Source organism: Hylobates moloch, unplaced genomic scaffold, assembly GCF_009828535.3.
Source record: "Hylobates moloch isolate HMO894 unplaced genomic scaffold, HMol_V3 SCAFFOLD_4, whole genome shotgun sequence".
Taxonomy (NCBI): domain Eukaryota; kingdom Metazoa; phylum Chordata; class Mammalia; order Primates; family Hylobatidae; genus Hylobates; species Hylobates moloch.
In genome coordinates this window covers 86,360,673-86,382,273 of record NW_026652279.1, presented here as the reverse complement: position 1 = coordinate 86,382,273, position 21,601 = coordinate 86,360,673, and the positions used below count along the sequence as shown (strand labels likewise).

Genomic DNA, 21,601 nt, shown 5'->3' with positions numbered 1-21,601 from the left:
ACAGGGTCAGGACACTGCCACTTCACATACACACTCATGTATACACACATGCACACACATGTACACATGCATACACACACAGGCACATACACACATGCACATACACACATACAAATAGGTTTAAACTAACTCCAACTCTGCTCTTCTTTGGTTTTAAGTGTGTGTGTGTGTGTGTGTGTGTGTGTATTTGTCCGTTCTCACATTGCTACAAAGAACTATCTGAGATTGGGTAATTTATGAAGAAAATAGGTTTTTAATTGACTCACAGTTCCACAGGCTATACAGGAAGCATGGCTAGGAGGCCTGAGGAAACTTACAATCATGGCAGAAGGCAAAGGGGTAGCAAGCACAAGCACGTCTTACCATGGCAGAGCAGGAGAGAGAGAGAGAGAGAGTGCGTGCACAAAGGGGGAAGTGCTACAAACTTTTAAATCACCATATCTCATGAGAATTCACTATCTATCACAAGAACAGCAAGGGGGAAATCCAATCACCTCCCACCAGGTTGCCACCCAACATTTGGAGCTGCAATTCAACATGGGATTTGGGTGGGGCCACACAGCCAAACTACACATACACACACATACATATGTAAATGTATACACACACACATGCACACACACACACACACACACATGCAGAGGGGAGGGGGAGGTCTAGAAAGTCTTGTACATGGACTTAAAGATTACAACCAGAATGATAAGGGTACACAAACATAAAGTTATTTGTATACATCAGGATAAAGGAACCCCTGGAGGAATAAGTCTTCTTCATCATAACTAAAGTCCTAAGGCCATCAGCTTACTTTCACCTGAGTCTTACATATTCTGGCTTCCATTTTGTTTTCATTCGCCATCCTTTACCTAAGCACCTCAGTAATTTCTATAGTTTCTTCTATATATTCATAATATTCTAATCTCTGAGGTCTAGACCCATAATTCTAATTGCCTATTACTATTAGATATTGATGTCATCTGGATATCATAAATTCAATACATCCAAAAGCAGATGACCACAATGGGTCAAAAATTAAGTAGTTTTGATTCTTAGCAGGTATATGTCCAATGACAAAAAATTTAGAGCAGTATTTTTCGAACTTTCAGTAAGCTGTGGGCTACCTGCTTCATGGGTACACACAGACCAACAATTTTTCTAATTTTTATGGATTGATTGCAATTTTAAACAATTAAAAATCAAGCATTTTAAATTAATATTCATGTTTTTATATCAAGAAAAATGATGATATTATTACAAATTATAACCAGTTATCAAAAGGGAACTTTTGTCTCTTTCAACTGAGGCCCCAAGACAATAAGTGCCATTACACTTTCATTCCAAACTGAGGTGATAAACTATTTATAAAGGTGTTTATTAAGGCCAAGAAGGGAGTTTGAGCTTGAAAAGAGAATTTCATTGGAAAATGCTGTTCAAGTGTTGTGACATTTTCCTTCTCCACCCCTAGGGAGAAATAGGAGGTAGTTCACCTACTTCATCTCAAAGCTAAAGAGAAATGTTCAAACTCATAGAGTTTGAGGTGTAACCTTAGAGTTTGTGGGACAAAGTAAATTTGTGTTTGACTAACAGCAGACAGATACAAAGGGAGAAAGCCTGAGTGAAGCAGAGTGGAGATTGTAATTACATACTTACATTTCCACTGATGAGGAAACAAATACGTTTCTAGTAGACAAAAGACTTATTTTTAAAAACCCTAAGTATGCAAGAAAATAAAATAACCAAAAACTAAGGGGAAGAGGAACCCACAGAAAAATGTCCAGATATGCAAAAAGAATAAATGACCAAAACCCAGCGGAGGTTGAAAACAATAACAACACTGTTAAGTGCCCAGAAATTTGAGTTATCAAACATGGATTTTAGAATACCTGTGATTATTATTCAAGTAAACAGATGGTGAGATGGTGAACTTCACCAGATAGCTATAATGCATAAAAAGAATCAAATGGGAATTACGGAAATCAAAAATAAAATAACCTAAATTAAAAAAATTGATGGATGTGTTAAACAACAGGTTAAACATGGTACAAGAAAGAATTAGTGAACTGGAAATGGACCAATAGAAAATATCCAGCTGAAATCACAGAGAGAAATAAGCAATTGCAAGTACAAAAAAGGCCATAATTGAAAAGACTACAAGAGATATACAAGACACCATTTTTAAAAATCTGACAAGTGTTAGTCTCCAAAGGAGAGGAAAGAAATAATGTGTCAGAAGCAGTATGTGAAGACAGACTATGAATTTTGCAAAACTGACAAAAGACATAAAACCACAGACACATAAAGATTCTAGAGGCTCTACCAATGTCAAGCAATATAAATACAAAGAAAACCACACCTAGGCACATCAGAGTAAAACTGCTGAAAACTGAAGTCAGTGAGGAATGGTTCATTCAAAGAGCAATAATAAGACCAATGGCTGACTTTTCAACTAAACTGTGTTCAAGAGATGATGAAATGACATTTTTAAAGTGTTGAAAGGGGGCAGGGTGGGGGGAACTGCCAATCTGCAATGCTATAACTAGAGAAAATATGCTTCAAAACTGAAAGTGAAAAAAGGATGTTATTCTTATCTCATGACATATATAACAATTTATTCTAAGTAGATTGCAAACAAAAAATCAATAAATTCTATTTCATAAAATTGGGAACTTCTGTTAATCAAAAAACGTTACTAAGAAAATAAAAAGACAAGCCCTACCCAGGGCAAAGTTATTTTTAATCCATATGCCTGGCAAAGGATTCATATCTACAAACTATAAACAGCTCCTAAAAAACAGTGAGAAAAAGACCCAGAGTCCAATTTGTAAATAATGGTCAGAAGATGTATTCAAACATTTTATAAAATATGACATCCAAGTGGTCGGTAAGCATTTGAAAAGGTGAGCAACCTCACTAGTTATCGACGAAATAGCAATTAAAACAATAAGATAAAAGCACTGGCAAAATTAATGGCAAATGTCAAAAGCGAAAAAGAAAATACCAAGTGTTGCGAGGATGAGAAACAACCAGAATCATCATTGGTGCATTTAAATGGGTACAAGGAATTTAGAAAACTGTTTGGCAGTATCTTCTAAAGCTCAGCATATACCTGCTCTATGACCTAGTAATTCTACTTGTAGGTATAAACCCAACAAAAATATCTACCAAAAGAAATGTAAGGAATGTATAAAGCAGCATTATTTGCAAGAACCAAAAAATAGAAAAGTCCAAATGCCCAGCACCTCATTCACACTTTCCAAACGAATTAACTCCTTCTGCTATAGCAGACAGTTGTTTATGCACCTGTTCCCAATGCCAGCACCTCACTCCATCTCCACTCTCATTAAACACTGGTCTCCAGTTACTCAGGGACTCTAGTGAATAAAAAGATCTTGGATGGATTCAGCAAAAGAGATCTAAATTATCTAAATGAAATGACATTATTATTTTGACTTCAAGGTCAAAATTAAAAGCTCCTTTTAAGCACACATATCCTCACTGACCAGCTGTGGGGTTCCATGCTAATCCAACTGTGGGAACATTATTCGAGTGAGATTTGAAGAGAGATGAGATTCCACAATTCTGAAGAACCGATATGTGTCCAAGGACAATTTATTGGGGAAACTTGACTTTCCAATGATAGACAGTAGAGAGCAGATATATTTCCCAAGCATGTCTGTGATAGGCATACAAATTGTAGAAGCTGTATTATCAATTACTCAGTTCATTAATAATAGAAAAAGTTAATGAGTATAGAGAAGAGTGAAAACTGACATTGCAATATGTAAGTTTTTTTTTCCTTTTTACTCTGTTTCCACTATAGCACACTTTATAGTCTTTTGGAAATAGACTATAAAGTCTTAATAATATATTAACATGTAGACATATTATTAAGCATCAACATGGTGTTCCCAATGTCCTGGGTCTTTTTAATGCTACTGAATAACACCTCTAAAATATAAGCTTCACTCCCCATTTTTCCTTTACTCAGCACCTACTGAATGCAAAGCCTGCAAAGAGGACACTTCCACATCTTCCCCCTCTACCTACACAAGTCCACTCCAAAGCAAGTATAGGGTCCCAAATCACAAAGGAATTTTAAAGCCCACAGGCAGCTGATCTTTGAATTCTGGCAAGTTCTTTATTTGTCGCTATCATATTCGAAACATTTTTCAATTTGCACATGGATGATCACGCAGGAGACGATTTCTGATTCTCATCAACTAGGAGATGTGAGTTGAGGGTGTCTTTTGTCAGCCTTCAAAGGGGAGGATTTTTGCACAGGCAAACTCAGGATAAAGTTCCAACAGAGGGTTAAATCCAAGATCAAGCATAGGCGTGTCCAGGTCTTAGTGAAATCACAATGAATTACACCTTGTTCAAACCCTGGTCCCACAATTTTCCAACTGTAGAAGCTTGGGCAAGGAAATTGACCTTCCTCTGTTTCAAAGGTTTTTGTCTGTCAAAAGGAGATAAAAATGCTTGCCCTGAGAGGTTTTTGTGGAAATTAAATGAAATAATTCATACAAAGTACTTAGTCTGATAAAGCCTTGTACAAAGGAAGCACTGAATAACTATCAGGCTTATTATTATTATTATTACTATCATCATCATCACAATAAGGATAATTATTATTATTCTATCATCTCCGACACCTAAATATCATTTCTATATTAAGGCACAGCAGCACCATTTGATATTCTTTGGGAAAGAAACAGCCCTCCTTTTATTCTACATCTTTTTGTTACTCACTCATTAGCTCACTGTAAATTTGTACTTTTCTCTTATTACAATATCCATTGGACCAGAAATGCTTTTTGAATGGATAATAACAATGACAACCACAATAATTAGCACAAACAGAGTGCTTGTGGTGAGCCAGGCATGGATCTAAGGGCTTTACATGCATTCTGTCACAACCACCTCATACTGCAGGTACTTTTGTTACCCCCACCTGATACATTTACTAAGAGAATTCCAATGTATTTCTTCTGTACACCACCCAGACTCAGGTTTGCCATTTGGCCTCCAGGAAAGAAAATTTATCTCATGTTGCTCTGATGGTGCTGTGCACGAGGCATGAAGGGGGTGAGATGGCTTGGATCCGTGTCCCCACCCAAATCCCATCTCAAATTATAATCCCCAATGTGCAAGGTGGGGCCAGAGGTGACTGGATCACAGGGCCAGTTTCTCATGGTTTAGCACCATCCCCACTTGGTGCTGTAGTCGCGATAGTGAGTTCTTGTGAGATTCGGTTGTTTCGAAATGTGTGGTACCTCCCACCTTGCTCTCTCTTGGTCCTGCTCCTGCCATGCAAGATGCCTGCTCCCGCTTTGCCTTCCTCCATGAGGCCTCCCACAAGCAGATGCTACCATGCTTCCTGTACAGCCTGCAGAACTGTGAGCCAATTAAACCCCTTTCCTTTATAAATTACCCAGTCTCAGGTATTATTTTATAGCAATGCAAGAACTGACTAATACAGGGCAAGGTGCCAGGCAATGACCCTGGAGGCTAGTGAAGACATCACACAGGAGAAAATAAGACACATCTTAAAGAAGGAAAGACGCACCAGGCAGAGCAAAATCAGAAAACAAGCGCAGCCTAGACCCCCTGGGGACTGGCAGTACTGCAGGGGTTGTCATGGAAGGAGTGAGACAGGGAGGTTGAAGGCAGATGGGCCAGATTGTGGGGGACCCGCACACCACGTGACGGCATTGTCCTCTTGATAGTGTACAGATTGTGGTAGCAAGGAGCATGCCAAGAGTTTAACCTGGGATTTCACATGATCTTTTCCATATATTTCCTCTTACAAAGATCCCTCAGAGCCACTGTGAAGGGTGGCAATACTAGACTCCAAGAAACATTGAAGGTAGAATATATGAAAGAGGAAAGGACCAGCAGGGAGTGGGTGGTGGTGCAGCTGGAGGGGAGGGTCAGATCCCAGAAAGAGGAGGTAGAGTGGAAAAGATGTGATGGCTGATGGGATGTGGTTGGTGAAAAGGAGGGGACAGGCCAGGCGCAGTGGCTCACGTGTATAATCCCAGCACTTTGGGAGGCCAAGGCAGGAGGATCACCTCAGGTCAGGAGTTCGAGACCAGCCTGACCAACATAGTGAAACTCCGTCTCTATTAAAAATACAAAAAGTAGCTGGGTGTGATGGTGTGTGCCTGTAATGGCAGCTACTTGGGAGGTTGAGGCAGGAGAATTGCTTGAACCTGGGAGGCAGAGGTTGCAGTGAGCCGAGATCGTGACACTGCACTCCAGCCTAGGTGACAGAGCAAGACTCTGTCTCAAAAAAAAAAAAAAAAAAAAAAAAGCAAGCAAGCAAGAAAGAAAAGAAAACAGAAAAAGGGGGACAATCCAGTAAGATCCCCAGTCTCAGTGACCAGGAGGATGGTGATAACAATGAAATAAACAAGAATACAAAACAGGAGGTGGGATTTTTTTTTTATTTTTGGTTGTTGAAGAAGATAATAACTTCAGTATTGAACATGTGGAAAGAGAACTGATAAGAGCTTGTAAAATTCCTAAATTTCTAGGTTGGCAAATATTTAAAGGTAAAGAGAAGGGGCTTCTCTTTAAAGGTAAAGTGGAGGGGTTCCCGATGGGATTACAGGAGGCTTCTAGTGGTCGGAACCTTGGCTGTGTCAAACAGCCTTGGGTTTCAGTCCTGCCACTGCCATGGCAAGTCACATAGGGCTGTATAGAATTGTGGGGTAAAATGGTAAAGGCCTGTGCGCTTTGACTCCAAAATCTTACTTCTGGGGATTTGTCTAAGGGAAATAATCCAGAGGGCTCAGGATGTGTGAACATGGCAGTTCCCTATAGCACTGTTTATAGCAGCAAAACATGGAATTAAGTGCTCAAAAATAAGAGATAAGAAGTCATGTCACAACTATTAAGTAGAACATTACGCAGCCAGTAAAATGCATAGCCTTGCTTTTATAGATGGAAAGATGTTCACCATCTGAGGAAGAGGCAGGCTACTTATTCAATGTCCAGCCCAACCCCATTTCATGCCATTCTCTCCCCAGTCACTCTCTCCAAATGTCACCTCCCAAAAGAAGCCTCCTCTGACCCTGCAGTCCCCTCTGTCTCCCAAGTCACTATCATTTCACCAAGTTCATTTTATCATTATTCATCAAGCATCTTAATCACGAGTGTCTGTTTCTCTGTCTATCCAACTGGAACCCTGTGAAAATAGTAGTGACATTGAAATAAGACCATTTGTATTAAATGAGATAACGCATAAATACATAAATGTGCCCAGCACAAAATAAGTGCTGAATAACTGCCAGCCTTAGCCATTATTATTTTTCTTCCTTACATCTCTCTACTACACATTTATTTTCCTCTTCCTATCATCACTTTGAGATCTTTCAAAAGTCTTTTGTAATTAATAGGTAAATATTTTTGGTCGAAGGTAAATATACACCAATATTCAAGGGAAATATACACCAATATTCAAGGGAAACCAGATTCTTTCTTAATGTAATTAAGAAACAGGCGCTTCAATTTCTTTCTGTAATGAAGACATTATTTATCATAATACATAAACATATATATACATAGATACAAAGAACATATTTCGTGGTGTATTAAAAATAAGATGGGCTGGGCGTGGTGGCTCATGCCTGTAATCCCAACACTTTGAGAGGCCAAGGTGGGTGGATACTTGAGGTCAGGAGTTTGAGACCAGCCTGGCCAACATGCTGAAACCCCATCTGTACTAAAAATACAAAAATAAAAAATAGCCAGGTGTGGTGGCGGGCTGTAATTCCAGCAGCTCAAGAGGCTGAGGCAGGAGAATCACTTGAACGTGGGAGCTGGAGGATGCAATGAGCCAAGATTGTGCCACTGCACTCCAGCCTGGGTGACAGTGAGAGACTCTGTCTCAGAAAAAAACATAAAAAATAAAAAAAAAAATGAGTAATTAAGTTTTTGCCTATTTAAATATTTATGTTTGCCAATCCTTAAAAGAGGATCTGCTCTGTGATAGATATCACTCCTTCACAAATTTCTTTTAGAAATTCCTTTTGCATTGCCTTCTCCTCCTTTTTTTTCCCCAAGGCCTTATATAAAGACTAGTATTATTTGAATGTCATGATTTTGAATAACACAGACACATTCTTTTTCTTGTATTTTTACTCTCTCATCTCCTTTGTGACGCTCATATTTTTATGTTTCTCTTCTGTCTTAACGAGATGAATGCCTAATTGCTCTTCCATAAGAGAAGTGACACATTAATGGGAGCATGCTCAATATAAGAGCATACATGGGGACATGTTCTTTATATGGGATTTGGAAAGTCAGAAAGAGCAGCCTCTATCAGGTACAGGCAGGAACTTTTGGTTCTGGTTTTAGAAGAGAGAAGCTTCTATTTTCAGTGCCTTAAAATCTGTAAGAAGCCATTTTGCATGGCCATAGGAAGGTCACCTGATAAGGCTACAATTGAAAATGCACTCCTTGGGCAGAATTTCTAATGCTCTACAACAATGGAGCAGTCTGCACATTTAGTAGCATGAAATTTGGGGAAGAATCAACAGACAACTGCATATCTAAAACAGCTCATCCTAATTTGAGGGCAGGTTTTGTTAATAAACCGGGACATAAAGGTTATCTTCCCCTTCCAAAATAAAAAATAACTGCAATGGCAATAAAATGCCTTTGGTTAAGCTCTGCGTGCATTAAAGTATCGCCCACGGCACCACGTCTTTTATGCTGGTGGATAGCTATGCTTCCACTCCTCAAGATCTTAAGCAACGTACATTTAACAGCATGACATGATAAAGGGAAAGCAAATTTCTTTTCTTCACACCAGATGGGAATAATAAACGTGAGTGTTGTACACAATGAAACAACATCTATAAATCTAGCATTTTATCATCCCATTTCAGACTATAAAATTAGAAGATTCATCAGTTATACCTTCACTCATGAAATATACCTGCTGAGGTATGGAGTCTCTATGAGAAGACTGATACAGATAACACCTTCCAGCAGGTTATAGATCAGTGGGTGGCACAGCCCTAGCGGGAGCTGCAACTCTCAGATCCCCCTGCAATCACACAGCTGTGGGATGTCAGGAGAATGCCTAGAGACAGAATTATTAGGAATCTGCTTATTAGCAACTCTGTAATTCATGGGCCGAATGGAGATCTTATTTCAAGGTTTCCTACACACAGAAATGTTCCCAAACAATATTAAGGTAATATTCAACATTGACTAAAAGTATTTTTCTATTATCAGGAAACTTATTATTTTTATTAGAGAAGGAAATGAACAGGTTTTCTCTTATTTCTTCCTCCCAGTTTCCAATTCTAACCCACATTCACACCCTTTGTCCTCATGATTCTAACAATGACGATGTGATATTTGCAAGGTGTTAAAAGTTTTAGAGAGCTTCCGTGTTCATTATCTCATGTGACCCTTTAGTAACCCAGGAAGGTGGGAGCAGAAAAAGCTTAATGACTTGGCCGAGAGTTGGGATGAAAATTCAGATATTCTGAATACTTTTTTAGTGTCTTTTTTTTTCTTCAATGTGCTATGCTATGACATTTCCTTTCTTAGAGTTCCAGTGATATTAGCAAACTAGGTAAAATACACATCAGAGGTTCTTTGTTTCCTGTATTCTTTCTTATCTTTTTAAAAGAATACCTATGGGATCCAAAGAAAAGAATGTAGAAGTTTCTGCCCATTTCCTCTCTATTTGAGTCACATTAGATGGGCACTATGCATGGCTACTTAAGGATGAGAAAGTTTACCCTGACTTGCCTGATTTGGGAATGTACAAAAATTAATTTAACCATGCATAGTAAATTACCCAAAACTTAGAAGCTTAAAACAACCGTAAATATTTCTCATCTTTGACAACTTGTTTCTCTGGGTCAGGAATTTGGGAGCTACTTGGCTGGGTAGTTTGGCTTGAAAAAGCTGTTCATGAAATTGCAGTCAGGTGTTAGCCAAAGCTGCAATTAACTGAAGCCTTAATCAGAGGGTCTGCTCCAAGATGGCCCACTCGCATGACTGGCAAGGGGCTGCTGGCTGTCAGTAGAAGGCCACGGTTCCTCTCCACATGAGCCCCTCGCAGGGCTGCTTGACTGTGCTCACAACAAGAGTAAGGGACCTGTAAAAGCAAATGGAAACCACAAAGCCCCCTAAGACCTGACCTGGAAGCCACCTGCCACCAGCTCAACTGTGCTCGATTTCGATTAATCATACACGCCAGCTTGGATTCAGCCTGGCATAAAACTACATGTGTGAAGTACCATTGGGGCCATCTTGGAGACTGGTAGGATTACTGTGGACTTCTCTGAGTAAGCCACTCACCATTCCGTCACTTCTGGTAGGATTTAAAACACGTTACCCAAAAAGATGGCGCATCAGCACTTGAGAAAACAGAAGCAGGAAGGCCCTTCCTACCATGCCTTCATCCTTCTTCCCTAAGGAAGGTCATAAGACTCTCATTCAAGAGAAGCCCTCCCTATACCCAAGGGAAAGGAGCCAAAGACACAGAGACACCAAGAAGAATCAGAAAAAACAGGGCTTGCTAAGATTCCCCTGGCTTTTACTATTAGATCATATTCTTTTCTCCTCCAATCATACTTCTCCATGACTGACCACTCTTCAGCAAGCCTACGCATGAAAATACACAAGTTGACCTGTTTCTTTGGGTCTTCATTTCTTTATGAAGGCTCCCATGTCACATAAAATCATAAAAAATAAATTTGTGGCCGGGCACAGTGGTTCACGCCTGTAATCCCAGCACTTTGGGAGGCTGAGGCGGGCAGATCACCTGAGGTCGGGAGTTAAAGACAAGCCTGACCAACATGGAGAAACCTCATCTCTACTAAAAATACAAAATTAGCCGGATGTCGTGGCACATGCCTGTAGCTACTCAGGAAGCTGAGGCAGGAGAATCGCTTGAACATGGGAGGTGGAGGTTGCAGTGAGCCGAGATCTCGCCATTGCACTCCAGCCTGGACAACAAGAACGAATCTCCATCTCAAAAAATAAAAATAAAATGTAAAATAAATTTGTATGGTTTCATTTTGTTAATCTGCCTTTTGTTATAGCAACCTCAGCCATGAACCTTTTCCTCCCCTATAATCCTAAGAAACCCGAATGTCCTGGGGCGTCCTGAATGTCTTGGCAGAGGATTGATGTCATGTTGTATATTACTGGGACTTGCTTTTAACATCACCAAATGCTATTAACTGAATGTTTGTGTCTCCCTAAAATTCATATGTTGAATCCCTAATCCCTATTGCAATGGTACTTGGAGGTGGGCCTTTTTGAGGTGATTAGGTCACAGGGATGGAACCCTGATTATGGGATTAGTACACTTAGAAGAGTTCTCTCTCTCTCTCTCTCTCTCTCTCCCCTTGACACATGAGGATATAGCAAGAAGATGGCTATCTGCAAACCAGGAAGAAGGCCCTCACCAGAACCTACCAGCACCCTTATCTACGACGTCCTATCCTTTAGAACTGTGAGAAATAAATGTTTGTTGTTTAGGCTGCCCAATGTATGGTAATCTGTTATGGCAGTCCAGACTGACTGAGATACCCTCACTCAACCTTTCTCTTGGGAACTCTCCCTCAGTCACATGGACAACATGAACCACCTTGTATCCCTAAACCCCTGACCACACTGACCATAGTTTGTTGGTTCAGGAGTAGGCAATTGACCCAAGAGGGAAGGAGTTGTGGCAAATTCCATCCCCAGGCTACAACTGATTGTTCTGAACATTTACTGAACCCAGGAACTAAAGTATGGGTCACCCCTCATCAAGTTGTTCATGATACAGGAAAAGAAAGAGATACATTGAGGATGAGGGTCGGGGAGGGGGAGGAGAGGAAGGAGAAGGACAAAAAAGGAAACACAATGAATTCATTATGTTCCCAGAGAGAAGAATGATCAAAACACGGATGATCTTCTCACAGATGTGCAAGAGTAAGACACCTGACTGCAACACAGCCAATATAATCATTCCCTGAGAATTTGAACTTGAGGCCAAAACAAACAAATAAACTTGAAGGAAGTCTCTCTTCCTCTAATGGTTGAAATATAGAGTATAAAATTTCCCCAGATGAAGGAACTGGTCAGTAATGAGAAAGAAAGAAGCTGAGATGCAGCACGAAGCAGAGGTTAGTGAAGACAGAAAGCAGAGCCCCTGCCTCCAGGTGAGCCTGCACCTTCTCATAACTTACAACCGCTACATCCTCTACAACCTTTTGGATTCTGTGAATCAGTAAATTCCCCTTTATGTATAAACTAGCCTAACAGAGTTGCAATATTGTTCGTGCTACAACTCAAATACAAAGAAAATGTAAATTTTATATGGTTTTAGTGGGGAGAATACGTACTTGGTTTTCTCTAATCCGGGATAATTGCTCAATTTCTCCTATATTGGGTTGAACAGTGGAAAGTGAACTCTCATGGCCTTGTGGCTCTGGAGTACAGAGGTTCCTGGAGTTCCAGAGCTCCTCTGGCTTCTGGCAGGGTGTCCTTGGTCTGCCTGATCACTGCTTATTCTGCAAAAGTCACAGCTGCAGGCCCTGCAGCCCCATGCAGCAGTGTGTAACCCATGCACCAGCCTCTCTCTGCGTGCATCCCGGTGACCCCCACCTCGCACTGCCAAGGCCTCCCCAAGCTCTTGCTGAACATTGAGCCTTTGCTACATTCTCCCTGAGACCTTCTGAACCAGGGGGGTCTCCCTGCAGCCCCTGCAGCCTCATGTGGTATCAGACAGAAAATCATCATCCTCAGCACTTTCCTCAACCTGCCTAACACACCCACCCCTCTCAGGCCTGTGCATGGGAGTTTCCTTCTCCCCACTCAGTCCCTTCGCTCCTTCCCACCATCAGCCTGCAGCAGGAATGAGTGGCTTCTCCACCTCTCTACCATTTGGGGCTTTCCTTACATAAAACCCTAAGCCCTCATCCCTAACCTGACATTCAAGGCTGTTATACTGCTAATGCAGTGACAGTCTTTCCCTTACATCAAAGGTGACAATAAAGGAAGAGTTTAATGGCAATAAGGACTTAAGGAAATTTAAATAGATCGGCTTATTATTTATACGACCAAAAATAGCCCCTTTAAGCAAGTTTGCATTCTATATTGTAAACCCAGAGTCCTAACTAATGCCGCTAATGATTCCAGGTAGCAGTAAAAGGGTCGGGTGACATCATTCAGGCACTCGGTAAATTAGTCAACAATCTACTGAGCATTTACTGAACCCAGAAACTCGAGTATGGGTCACCCCCCATCAACTTGCTCATGATGTAGAAAAAGAAACAGATACTTTGAGGAGTGGGGGAGGGGGGACGGGAAAAGTGGGAGGTGGGGGGGAGGAGGATGAGAAAGAGAAAAAATAAAATACAATGAATTCATTATGTTCCCAGAGAGAAGAGATCAAAAGAAGGATGATCCCCCCACAGATGTGCAAGTGAGTAATTCGGTCCAGAAGGAAACCAGGCCCCCTCACAGTGTTGAGAGAAGACAGCACCAGCCAGCCTTGTAGCCTGAGAAGCTGTCTCCTCACCAGGTTTGATTCCATTGATTAAATTTAAATCTCTGAACGAGATCTCTTAAGACTGAATCCAAAGTAGGACAGAGATCATAAAAGGGTATATTGTGCCTTTTGCTTGGGCTGTACGCATGTATAAATATGCAGTCCAGTATCTCATTTTTATTTACTTCGATATAAAATGCAGCAAAACAATAGTGGAAGGCACTGGCAAGGACCCCGGGACACAGGCCCGTCCACATGCTGCTGGGGGACTCTGAAGTGGTTCTTCCCCCAGGATCTCCAGTGGCTCCTGGTCTTCCCCTTGTGTGACATTCAAACCCGCTGTGTTTACATATTTAATGGCTATTGCTATGAGGACATTGTGTTTCCTTCTTCACAGCTGGATGTCCCCATTTAATAGCCAACCCTGGACATAAACTGACTGCTCAGTTAGTAAACATGTTTTGAATTCGTAAACTCTTCAGGGTGGCAATTTGGCAATATGTATCAGAAGTTCTCAATTTTCCTTAGGAATGTATGCTGAGAAAATGGTCATGGATGTATATGCATAATTATTTACAAAAGTGTTCAGGACAATGTGGTTTACACTAGGAGAAATCCAGAAACAGTTGAGATGTCTGGCAATAAAATCTTGCTTAAAAAACGTTGGTACCATCTTTAAAAGCACTGCTATGCAATCATTAAAAATGACAATAGTTATAATAAAACTATCACATTTGGTAAATCTGTGTTTGCTGTGTGTGTAGATGTATAAGCAAAGAAAAGAGCGCAGAAGGACGATCCTGGCATATTAACAGTAGTCATCTTCAGGTGAAAAGTGTTCAGTTCACTCTTACTTGCTCAGTTTTGTTTATCGTCATTTCTTCAATATTATAAAATAGACATATATTTATTTCATTGTAAGAGTTTTAAAAAAAGAAAAATAAGTTAACAGCCCCTCAGCATGTTGTACAGAAAGCTGGTTATTTAATCTCCAACTCATTAATTTGTCCCCACTTTCTGCACAGGCCTCCCAGTCTTCCATGGAAAAGTTATACCCCAGTGCTTAAAGCAGGTGCTTATAACAGGATTTACACATCTGCTTCCTTCCTTCCTGCTCCCTAGAAGATGTGTTAGGAGGCTGTATACTAGGGAAGATACAAGCAAGTCTTTGATAAAGCATCCACTTCTACACTGCTGGTGGGAATGCAAACTAGTACAACCATTAAGGAAAACAGTGTGTAGATTCCTTAAAGAACTAAAAGTAGAACTACCATTTGATCCAGCAATCCCACTACTGGGTATCTACCCAGAGGAAAAGAAGGCGTTATACAAAAAAGATACTTGCATGTGCATGTTTATAGCAGCACAATTCGCAATTGTAAAAATATGGAACCAGCCCAAATGCCCATCAATCAACGAGTGCATAAAGACACTATGGTATATAGTATGGTATATATGGTATATATGGTATAAAATATGGTATATAGTGTGATGGCATACTACTCGGCCATAAAAAAGAACAAATTAAAGGCATTTGCAGCAACCTGGTTGGAATTGGAAACTATGATTCTAAGTGAAGTAACTCAGCAATGGAAAACAAAATATTGTATGTTCGCACTCATAAATGGGAGATAAGCTATGAGGATGCAAAGGCCTACAAATGATACAATGTACTTTGGGGACTAGAGGGAAAGGATGGAAGGAGGGTGACAGATAGAAGACTATAAACTGAATTCAGTGCATACTGGTCATGTGATGGGTGCACCAAAATCCCACAAATCACCACTGAAGAACTTACTCATGTAAACAAATACAACCTGTTCCCCCAAAACTTATGGAAATAAACGATTTTTTAAAAAATAAATAATAAAGCATCCCTTTATCCATGCAAAAACTTATCTGGGTTAACCCAATCCTAATATTCCTTCTGCACACAACTACCAAAGCTCAAATAGACTTCCCTGCTAACAGGAATCCAAAAGAAAAACACCAGCACTGACCCACACCTAGCGGCTACACCTGCTGCAGTGCCACTGTTTGGCAGGCCTAGAGCTGCAGCCTGCTCTTTCGAAGTCATTTAAAGGAGGGTCAGCAACCCTTGGAACTCCCGGAAGATCTCTAATGGGTCCAGGCATTCAGTGCATGGACTGCAGAATACAGCACATCTTCCAAAGCCACAAATGTCAATTACCAGACTGTTCTTCCACCTTGCGGGAAGAGAAACAGGAGGAAAGAGAAGGGGGAAATGATGGCCGTAGTTCCTGAGCAGGAATAGTATTTGCCTCAGGCACTGTCAAGTACAATATAGAGAAGTGGCATCCAGCCTTTTGAAAGTCTGGCTTAAATCTCTTCAAGGCCTGGACCACTGCTACTCTCTCCTCAGCCTAATTTATTTACATATTTCACCTTGCCTTCACCTCAATGAGTTACAACTTAGGAACTCATTTTTTTAAAGCCATTTGAGTCCACGCCTTCTTCTATGAAAGCACATTTAATTCATCTTTTTCTAAAGGATTCATTTTTTAAAAATCGATTAGTGATAAAAATTCCTAATGAAATGATCGCTTCTGTAAAGTGATAGAAATGAAATGCCCTGACAAATCCTCCAGGATAATTGTTTCTTCAGTAATGTTTACCATCATTACCTATCCTGAATTTCAGATGCTGCAGCTTCCATCCCCCAAATAGCAACACAATTAATCTCATTAAAAGGAACCATTTATAGTTATGAATTACCTTCATGTTAGGTTGATCAAGGCACTCTACTGATGATAAAATACTCTGATTCACTATAATTTTTGCATTGCTCATTTCTACCAAAGTGCTTCAATCCTTCTAGGTTTATTTATTTATTTTTAAAAAACCGAATTACAAATTGAGATGTCAAGCAGAAGTTACTTGAAAATGTATTCTTTTCATACTCAGCCTCCAAGGTGATAATCCTTTTTTTGAGGGTTCTCATTACAATTCCCTTGATGAAGGCAGAGCTTATGAAAATTTGTGCAAAGAAAATATAACATGGCTTAGGAAGAGGGGAAGGAGAGAAGGAAGAGGAGGTTACTAAATTAAAAACTGCTGTGAAACCTTAGATAATGGATTCCATGTCTTTTGAATAGAAAATTACTGACTCCTCTACACAGATGCTAAGAAGATGCCTTCTCAGACCAAAAGACAAAAGTGCAGAACTCTCTTTCCTTGCTTAACCTTACATGCTTTTCTTTTACCTTCCAAACTCCCTCAATGCATGACTGCCTGGCTGCTGTCAGCCTGTCTAACACCAGTTATGTTGTACCAGCTGCCAAACAAGGGCTCGTGGCTTTCTGTGCATTCCACCCACCCTATAATGTTCTGCCAGGGCAGTGCTCAGTTCTCCAAGAGGTTGACTAAATAGACATTGAGTTGAAAAGTATAGGCTAGAAAGATTACTCCCATCCAACACAAATAAAAATGAACATCTAGAATTCAGTGCAGTTATTCTGCCCCTTACAAAACCCAAGGTGATTTCCTTTTCCTAAAGAATAACACTTTTGTTTCATGGCTAAAACGTTTTCTTAGAAATTTGCCACCAACTCAGCTATAGTTGGGAATTCCGAGTGAAAAGGAAGGGGCAAGATTCCCCTTCTGGGCTGAACAACAATCATTAATATAAACATGAAGTACAAAGAGTTTCCTTGTTTTCTTCTGCCTGGGTTTCTTGACACAGCCTGGCCAAACATAGCAAGTCAGTTTCCATCGCATCTTGCTATTAGATGAGCCCAAGTCAAGAAACACCCTCTCAACACATTGATTCCCAGAGGCCTAGAGAAATTTCCATAGCTGTGCACTTTTTAGCTCTGCCCAATTCCCCAAGTCTCAAACTCCTTCAATCTCTTAAAGTTTAGGGATAGTAACTACCATTAGTGTTTTACTGATAGTTTTATATTTAGATAGTGATTTAAGTTCTTTTTTTAATCTTTCCATTGTTAGGGCAGTTAGGGCCATAACAAAGTGCCATAATAAAGTACCACAGGCTGGGGGGCTTAAACAACAGAAATTTATTTTCTCATAACTCTGGAGGTCAGAAGTCCAAAATCAAGATGGCGGCACAGTGGTTTCTTCTACGACCTCTCTCCTTGGCTTAAAAGTGGCTATTTTTTGCCAGTATCTTCTCACGGTGCTTATCAGTGTCCTAATCTGTTTTTCTTGTAAGGACACCAGTCATGTTGGATTAGAGCCCACTCTATGACCTCATTTTACCTCAACTATCTCCTTAAGGGCCATGTTTCTAAATACAGTCACATTCTGAGGTACTGGGGGTTAGGACTTCAGCATGTCAATGTGGGGAGCACACAATTCAGCCCAGGTATGGTCTCATTTTATAGACCAGGAACCTAAAATTCAATAAAGAAAACTGAATTGCCAAGCTCACTCAGCCATTAGGTGATGTTGCTAAGATTGGACTTAGCTCTGAATTTAAATGGCATGCCATTACAGCCTGCAGCCACTCCAATAACTAACTCATGTTTAACTTCTCAACGTTTACATGTGACACATCATTCATTGAATCTCCTGAGGAAAGCAAATCAGATGTTACCTTGGACTCATTTGGCCATCTCTACTCTTATTTATCTCTGCTTTGAAAGCCTGGGGGCAGGAAAGGAAGTTCTAGAATCCTCTGTCAGCCTGCTCTTTACCCACCTTTCCCCACTAGCTGAACCTTGTGATTTCGGGGATGCTAGAGGACAATCTGACCAAAACTTGAGTCTCAAAGGGGTCCCAAATGTTGGCTGCAGCTCAGAAGCAAATTTGCCCAAGATAGTGGCAGGGTGAGGATTCATCACCAATGTTGATCCCAACTGATCTCTGTCAAACCTCAGGTGCTAACCAAATCTGAGAGTAGACAGATGGACCCAAGGATGAGAGGTTGAAATAAACAGGTGTTCCTGAATGCCTGGTAGAGTTGGCCCAAAAGGAAACATTCTATTCCCATCATTTCAAGGTACCTAAATGGGCCTTGTATTTTAAATACCAAGAGTATTATTTTCTTAGAAGATTAAAAAGAAATGTTAACAAAAGTATTTGAATGCTCACTGACAGTTTCTTCTAAGGAAGAATAAAGCAAAAGTGTGTTGCTAGTGACTATGTGTTTGGTGCTTGCAGAACTTTTTCTATGTGTGCCTACACAGAAACGAGGAGACCTTAATTCAAGTGCCTGGTACTAATGTTAGTGAAGAAATCAGTACATCTCTCTGAGCCTCAATTCTCTTACCTACGGGCTGCATGAGATGATCTTTAATGTTCTTACAGGTCTAAGCTTTTATGCACAAACCCAACTTCTGTCTTTTTTTTTTTTTTCAGCTTTCTCCTCACTAACTCTTCAAAGATCCGGTTGATACAAAATGCACATGCTAAAATATGATTCCCCAGTCCTGACCAAGCTGATGTGGTCTTCTCCAAGTCCCCAGTCCTGACCAAGCTGAATCTCCTTTGTCACTTATGGGGCAACAGGGACTTACCTGCCAGTGCAGGAGAAAGGAGAGATCCTTTAGAACAGGAGCTAAGATGCCAGGAGCTCATGCAAAATGCTTGAAGAAAGGGGTTAGCCAGAAACCAAACTGGGAGTTGATGCCCAGTTTAGGAAGGGTTCAAATCGAGGAGTCAGAAGCAGCAAATTCTACATCAGATCCACAAATTCTTAACTAGAAGAATAATAACAAGTCAAATCAAGTTGGGCTCAAAAGGAATATAGGGGCAGAAGAGGTGATGCGCAGATGGGTGTGCCTGGCCGAATGGGGAGGGTAGGCACAGGCAGCACACACCATTGCTTTCTTTTTAAAAGATTTTATTTTTAAGAGCAGTTTCAGGTTCAAAGCAAAGTTAGAAGTACCAAGATTTTCTCCATATACCCCTGTACCTACACATGCATAGCCCCCTCATTATCAAAATCCCCTATCAGAGTGTAATAAATGACAATGAACCTACATTGGACACATCATAATCACGAAAAGTCCTGGTGTACATTAGCTTTCACTCTTGGTGTTGTACGTTCTATGAATTTGGACAAATGTGTAATGGCATGTGTCCACTGTTATAGTATCATACAGAGCACTTTCGCTGCCACAAAAATTTTCTGTGCTCTGCCTATAGTTGGGGATCAGAAACCAATACCCCAAAATATGGCATTTTGACATGCTGAACTTAAGAAGCTTTAATGTCTCTCTGACCTTCCCACCACCTCTTCTGCCCCATTTTCTTTCCCAATACCTAGGATTATCTTGTTCCCTTATCTGCTTAAAGTCCGAACCTGCCAAAGAAGAAAACAATGACCTCTGGCCCCTTCCCTGAGTTTTCATTAACTGAACCTAGATTCCAGGAAGAAAGATTGAAGTCTGTCAACACACCTGCACAGACTTTTATCACAAACCATTGTCCACTCTGTGAACCCAACAGATTTTGTCCCAGACAACTGTATTCTCTTCAAGCCCATTGAATTCTCCCTAGGAATCATGCATTGCCCCTCAACAGAATTCCTCGTGTCCCTACTCACATAGTTTGCTTTGCCAGGACCCTAAGATTTCTTGGAAAACCTTAGGACCAGGAGGTATTCTTGTGGACTCATTCTGTTTTTCTGTAACCTCAAGATGGTGTATAAGCTTCTGCACCCCAGTGGGGGGTTGGAGTAATCACTGTGTCTCCTGTGTGAAAGTAAACAAATTTGTATGTCTTTTTTCCAATTAATCTACCTTCGGTGAGTTGATTTTTTAGTGAAACTTCAGAGGGCTCTTTGACCCCTACACTATTTATCCCTCCCGCTCCCTTCAGCCCGTAACAACCACTGATCTTCTTACTGTCTCCGCAGTTTTATCTTTTCCAGAAGGTCATATAGTTGAAATATTACAGAGCATTACCTTTTCAGATTAGCTTCTGTCATTTAGTAATATATATTTAAGATTCCTCCATGTCTTTTCATGGCTTGATAGTTCATTTCTTTTCAGTATTAAATGATATTCCATTGTTTGATGTACCACAATTTATCCCTTACCTACTGAAGGAATACCTGGTTGTTTCCAAGATTTACCTGGCCACCTATGGAATACTGTAATTTCCAAAACTGGCCGTAAGATATTTCCTACTATTCTTGCATATTGCAGTTGCATAAGAATTGCGTCCTAAGGTTTTCCAGAAATTTGGCACTTCTCCATCAAGACATGAATTCTACTTCCTCTTCCCTTAAGTCTGGGCAGATTTGTGACTGACTGGTAACCACAGAGCATGGTAGAAATTACACAGAGTGATTTCTGAGGCTAGGTTATAAATGATGAAGCTCATCTCCCTCACTGGAACATAGGCATTGAGTCCTGAGCCACCAAGCAAGTGTCCAACTGCCCTGAAACTGCCATGTGGTGAGGAAGCCCAAACTTGATGTGATTTCACCTCTTCTGCCCCTATTCCTTTTGTGCCCAACTTGATTTGACTTGTTTTTATTTTTCTAGTTAAGTGAAAAGATAGCAAGGGGAAGCACTGAAGCTGCATCCTGAGTGAGACATGCCCGGCCACCGTGCAGCTGCTCCACCCACCTCACCTTCAGCCTACTCTCCTCCACCCCCAACCCTTGTACCCTTGTTGCTCCAACCACTGTCTGGTTACAATCAGAGGAGAGATTCCAAGACGGTAGCACCCAGCTAAACCCTTCCTGAATTCGCAACTCACAAAAGTTATAAAAGACAATAAAATGACTGTTATTTAAGTCATATGTTTTGAAGTGAATTATTATTCAGCAACAAATAACCCATAACATCATCCTTTTTTCCTCACCTCCACTTCCCAGTTTTGCCTCCAGTCTGAGTACTTAAAGTTAGGCCTACAAATCCAGTCCTTTCCCTTCAAAGGAAACTTATTATAAACTGAGGCATCCAGAAAAAGGTTATCATGAGGTTTTAATGTCATTCTCTGCTCTCTTCATTAAGATACAAATAACCCTAGTATAATTTTTTCCTCCTGTTTACATGCAAATATATTTAAGAACTGAACTGTCCCAGTTGTTTATAATTGCGTCCATACCATAATCCCAAAACAATTTTAAAAAGAAAATAAAATTAATTTTTTATTGGT

General features: G+C 40.5%; 1 long non-coding RNA gene across 1 annotated transcript in view; it reads left to right on the top strand.

The window, feature by feature from the left end:
• The window catches only part of LOC116467088 (uncharacterized), a 254,633-nt gene extending 233,399 nt beyond the window's left edge, over window positions 1-21,234 (top strand). The window contains exons 3-4 of the long non-coding RNA XR_004247706.1: window positions 13,401-13,543; window positions 18,848-21,234. This is a non-coding gene — a long non-coding RNA (uncharacterized LOC116467088). The remainder of the gene's footprint in view (window positions 1-13,400; window positions 13,544-18,847) is intronic.
• Window positions 21,235-21,601: the final 367 nt, after the last annotated feature.